This window comes from Aquila chrysaetos, chromosome Z, assembly GCF_900496995.4.
Source record: "Aquila chrysaetos chrysaetos chromosome Z, bAquChr1.4, whole genome shotgun sequence".
Taxonomy (NCBI): Eukaryota; Metazoa; Chordata; class Aves; order Accipitriformes; family Accipitridae; genus Aquila; species Aquila chrysaetos.
In genome coordinates, this window is record NC_044030.1 from 85,433,253 (window position 1) to 85,439,266 (window position 6,014).

The following is a 6,014-nucleotide window of genomic DNA, read 5'->3' on the forward strand; positions in this document are numbered from 1 at the left end:
GAAAATAAATCAGTTTTAATACACAATTTCCCTCCCTGCTTTAAATGTAGAATAACAAAGCTCCAAAAAATGAAAACTGAACTACACCAACATTAATACTTTGCGCTTCAAATATGCTTCAAATGTATAGGAAGTCTTTGATTTCTTAAAAAAAAAATACTGGGAAGAGTTGCAAACTTTAATAACATGACTTCTGGAGCAGAAACTCACTGATCTGTGTGACCTCTCTTAAAAATGGTGTAAAGCAGGCAAGAGTTTACAGATCATGCAGTGGCACATTCTTTCCCCCGTGCATTGTTTTTCTTTTGTAGGATAAAAATCAATGGCAGGTGCAGAGATCTTGATATCACACTCTGCTTTATGCCATCAAAAGCTGAGCGGACTCCAGCTATTCCATGTTTCATACAGTGAAACAATAACTTTGTTGTCCTGACCTGCTCTGCTACATCTGCTGCCACACTGGAACAACCAAAAATTCCTATTTCTAAGCCATTCACAGTTGTGATACGAAGTTTAGGGAACAACTTCAAGGCTTTGTGGAAATTCACTGGATACCACCTGCAAATGCCAAAATTGAAGGATGGAAATAATAACAAGGGACAATCTAAAAGCCTATGCAACCTGAAATGTGTGCACCCACCGCTGCGGCTCATCTCCCCACGGTGCTGGATCACGCTGCTCCAGAGCTGGATTATCCATCCCAGCAGTAAATACATTTTTGCATTCGTCTGATTAAGTTAATTGCTGTGAATTCAGGAATATCTTCAGTTCCCATTCAAATGACGGAGGGTGTGGGTAGATGTATGAAATGAATCGATGGCGCAGGCTCCCGGCATGGAGGGAGCTCCTCCGTGCCCCGTGGTCCCAGTGTCCCTGTGGTCCAGCTCAGCGTGTTGGTCCAGCACTTGTCTGGCTAAATGACCGCTGGTTCTTGCTAGCCTGCAAGAAAATGGCCCCTCGCTAATTTTTGGCTGGATTACCAAGTCAATTAGCCAGCTGTCTTGCTGCACAACTTGTACGAGGGCTGAACGGATGGACCACTCGGTGGATAAGGAATTGGCTGGATGGTCGCACCCAAAGAGCTGTGGTCAACGGCTCGATGTCCGAGTGGAGATGGGTGACAAGTGGCGTTCCTCAGGGGTCGGTATTGGGACCGGCGCTGTTTAACATCTTTGTTGGTGACACGGACGGTGGGATTGAGCGCACCCTCAGCCGAAGTTTGCCGAGGACACCAAGCTGTGTGGTGCGGTCGATGCGCTGGAGGGAAGGGATGCCATCCAGAGGGACCTCCACAGGCTTGAGAGGTGGGCTCGTGCAAACCTCATGAAGTTCAACAAGGCCAAGTGCAAGGTCCTGCGCGTGGGTCGGGGCAATCCCAAGCACAAATACAGGCTGGGCGATGAGCAGACTGAGAGCAGCCTTGTGGAGGAGGACTGGGGGGTGTTGGTTGACAAGAAGCTCAACATGACCCGGCGATGTGTGTTTGCAGCCCAGAAAGCCAACTGTATCCTGGGCTGCATCACAAGAAGTGTGACCAGCAGGTCGAGGGAGGGGATTCTGCCCCTCTGCTCTGCTCTGGTGAGACCCCACCTGCAGTACTGCGTCCAGCTCTGGGGTCCTCAGCACAAGAAGGACATGGACCTGTTGGAATGGGTCTGGAGGACAGCCACAAAGGTGATCAGAGGGCTGGAGCACCTCTCCTGTGAAAACAGGCTGAAAGAGTTGGGGTTGTTCAGCCTGGAGAAGAGAAGGCTCCGGGGAGACCTTATTGTGGCCTTCCAGTACCTAAAGGGGGCTACGGGAAAGATGGGGAGGGACTGTATACAAGGGCATGTGGTGATCGGACAAGGGGTAACGGTTTTAAACTGAAAGAGGGTGGATTTAGATTAGATGTAAGGAAGAAATTCTTCACTGTGAGGGTGGTGAGGCACTGGCACAGGTTTCCTAGAGAGGTTGTGGCTGCCCCATCCCTGGCAGTGTTCAAGGCCAGGTTGGATGGGGCTTGGAGCAACCTGGTCTGGTGGAAGGTGTCCCTGCCCATGGCAGGGGGGGTGGAACTGGATGATCTTGAAGGTCCCTTCCAACCCAAACCATTCTAGGACTCTGTGATTCTATGAACGAAGGAGGGTGCAGAAGTGCTGGGCCAGAAATGGGGAGCTGCTTGGGACCCCCCTTTTTAGCAGTACTGAGCTGATACACTGGGTCAGTCCCACCACATAGCTACATCCTAAATATGTTTTAGGGTCTAAATCCTAAATAAGAACGGGTCAATTTGGATAAAGAACAGCAAGGGGAAGAGTGTTTCAAATCGAAGCAGCAGTATCAAGTATAATCAAGTATTAGGTCTGGGGACTTTGTTGCACCAAGTTGATGTGTTAGTGCATCTTTTTATGGCAATTTATTCTGCATGGATGATCAAGGGAGGAAATGCTTGTTTCATCTAAACTGAGAAGAAAAGCTGCAAGCTGCCTGGTCTGTATTGAAGGCCAGATTAACTATATGGCTGTCATTTTTTAAAATGGTTTCTTTTTGGTATGTTGGTGAATGAGGGTACATTTAGTGCTGGAGTTATGTGAAATCCCTATATTTTCAATTTAATATATTTCAGTGTTTGTAATCAAGTTATAGTTGTCTCTTTCTTAGCAGACTCGTGTCTGCTTACTGTGGTCCACTCTTCTCTCATATCTAAGTCTGGATACTAAATTACTTCATAAATCTGACTGCTAGTGAGACTTGAATTAAATTAATGGGAACATGTGTGTCAGAAAAATTTGGACCATATTTTTGCAATGAGTTTATCTTTCCATTAATCATTTGTTAATTACTGGAGAACAAAATTCCTCTGCATTAAAATAGATCTGCCTGAGACTATTTCATCTGACAGCAGGCAAAGGACTCTGGTCTGGTCCTGCAGGGACTGGAAGGGTGTTTCAACAAGTTCTGGGTATGTAAATTAAGTTGTTGGTTTTTTTTTTTCTTAGCTTTGAATAACTTATTTTGAACATTCTTCTGCTTTCCTGGAAGAGTTCCTCTAAGTTTAGTTCCTTTTTTAGCTGGTGCCAGTGGAGGGACTTGATAAACTGCGAAAGAAGCTTTTTTATCTTATGGGAAAGAGGAGGAGGGAGCAAATAAGACATGAAGAGTTTTGTAACAGCAGAGCTGTTCCTGAGTTTTACATATAGCTGATGAGCATTGATCAAAGGGAGTGAGGGTGAATCTTCCTTCTGCTGACATCCACATGAGCTTGCAAAAAAGGTGGAGAAATAAGTTTCCTACATGCTCTGAGCGTGGTGCAGTGTGTGTCGAGGATGGAGAGCCCAAGATCGAGTCTGGGCTCTAAATCCAGCTGGGAAAGGAATCCTTGATGCTAGAGGTGGTTCAGCTTTTTGTATCAACCTCTCTCCTCATGGCCCATGGTGGGACTCTTCATCTGTCTGTGTAGAAAAAACACTATCTTCATTTGGGAGCATTTTTTTTTTTTTTAAACAGACTTTAAAAATAATTTGCTCTTACTGAATTATGTTCATTTATAAGGAAAAGGTTATTAATTATTTACCTCGGATGGTTTCATTCTAGAAATCTAATTTCTGGCGAGGTGGTAGGACTGATCCAGGTCTCACTGAAATCGGTGGTTTGGCACATAGTCACTAGAACAACTTAATGCATTTTTTATTAATAATGAAAACATATTGATTGGGATCTTGAGGTAGAACAAGTTGCAGAAATTTGATCAAAGTAACATTTTGGGGAGGGGGATGGGGACGGATGCTAAACCACAACATGTTAAATTGATCCTGCTAGTACCAGCGTTTGATATTTGAAAAATGTTTGAGTTCAAAGGCGTTTAGGCGGTTAGAAAAAGTACCATTTTGTTGGACATGGTGTCTCTGCAGCCTTTCAAAATTGCCTTAATGGCCTACAAAGGTCCTTCCCAGGACTAATTGTTGCTGGAGCTGTTTGGCTTTGGATAAATATGAGGCAGCAGCTCAGCATCTTGCCTGGTGAAGCACCTACCTGGGGGTCACCCCAGTCCCTTTACAGCTCCAGGTCAGTCCTTTCCTCGTGTACTGGTGCTGGTTGTGGTGGGATTCGCCGCGTGTCCCCAACAGCCGCCGTGCACGGAGGCTCGTGGACACTGCACCGAGCTGGGGACACCGGAGACTGATGGTGGCACCCGCTCAACGGCTTGTGCACCCCCAAATTCCACGTTTTACCATCCGGCTGAGTAGGACATCGCAGTGATTGCTTTATGAACCTCAAAACAGTCATATGTATAAACACAGAGAGTTACCGCGACGGGTACAGTACTTTTGAGATACCTAATTCAGATCCTTTCAGATTTAATACAACATTCATGCTATAGAGGTGAATTAATCACACTACCCCATAACCCAGCTACAGTGTCATCACTGGGGATTTCCTTGTTGAATTTGCAGCTTGTTCACACCTGCTTGTGAAATAAGGTGAAAGATTGCACCGAATTTCCCAACACCCTTTCATCTCCACTCTTAAAAACAAAATTTTTGCCTATAAAGACGTCTGCCTGTTGAAAAGATGTTTAATACACAGTGTCAGTAATGGTAGTTCGCTGCATCCCAATGGTTTAGATGGGGCTCTGGTTCATGGTATGCCTTGAAAGCAAACCAGGAATGGTTTGCCAATGGAAAGAAATTTAACATAGTATATTTAAACTTATTCTTTGCCATTATACAACCAACGGGAAGTCTGAAAATTACACTGCTTGGTGCTCAGCATTAACGTTTTGGAGCTTTCATCCCCATATTTGAGCAAATCGTCTCCCTGGATGAGAGGCTGCAGCTGGTTCTGCAAGCACAAGGGGGAAGAGACCGTGCTTACAAATTGCAAATTACTTAATGATTTATTTTTTTTTAAATGATATACCTTGGAGAGGCAGGGGAAGCGCTGGTGTGTAGCTTGCCAGCGCAGAGGCTGGTGTAGGCAGCCCGTGAGCACGTGGATTTGCTGCACCGTGGTGCACGAGTCCTGCACGGGACATGCTTCCCGTTGAACCGGAGCTCTCATCTCCCATCCGTAACGCTTCAAAAACTCTAGAAATGGATAATTTGCAACACACTCAGCAAATCCTGGTGTGAAGAGGCTGCAATTACATCTACCCAGGAAAAGATGACAAATATAGCAGCATTTTACTTGCTTTTCATCACTAAGATATTCTTAAGGATGTGGAAGTGACTGTAAATGACTTAATAGTGTGAGCAGGAAATTTTGGTACGGCAATATAACAATTTTTGAAAATTCCCATCATTCTTTGTTCTCACCAGAGTAGCTGCGATAGCACACCAGCACCTTGGCAAACGCCCCACTTATTTAGCAAAAATATATTGCGTTTTGCAGTGGATACAGTATTTCGTGCACCTTTTCCCTTCTGCTTTGTATTCTAGCGGTGGCCCAACACCGCAAAGGTGGAAAGATGTAACCTTCTAATTTAAAAAAAAAAAAAAATCCTTTCCTTTTCAGCTGAATTCCTTTGGGGAGTTTGCTTTTGCTGGACGAGGTGATGAGGAGGGGGAAAAGTTGGGGTTGGATTTGTGGGGCTTTGCACTTTTGGAGGTTGCATTTGCGGGGCTGTGCGTTTCTTGGGGTTGCATTTGCAGGGCTTCCAACTTCTGGGGGTTGCATTTGTAGGATTTTGCACTTGTGGGGGTTGCATTTGTGGGGCTGTGCATTTGTTGGGGTTGCATTTTCGGGGTTTTGCACTTGTGGGGTTGCACTTGCGGGACTGTGCATCTGTTGGGGTTGCATTTGCAGGGCTTTGCGCTTATGGGGGTTGTATGTCCGGGGCCATACATTTATGGGAGTTGCAGTTGCGGGTCTATGCGTTCCTGGGGGTTGCATTTGTGGCCCTGTGTATTTGTTGGGGTTGCATTTGCAGGGCATCCAACTTCTGGGGGTTGCATTGGTGGGGTTTTGCACTTATAGGGGTTGCGTTTCTGGGGCTTCGCATCTCTGGGGATTGCATTTTTGGGTTTTTGCAC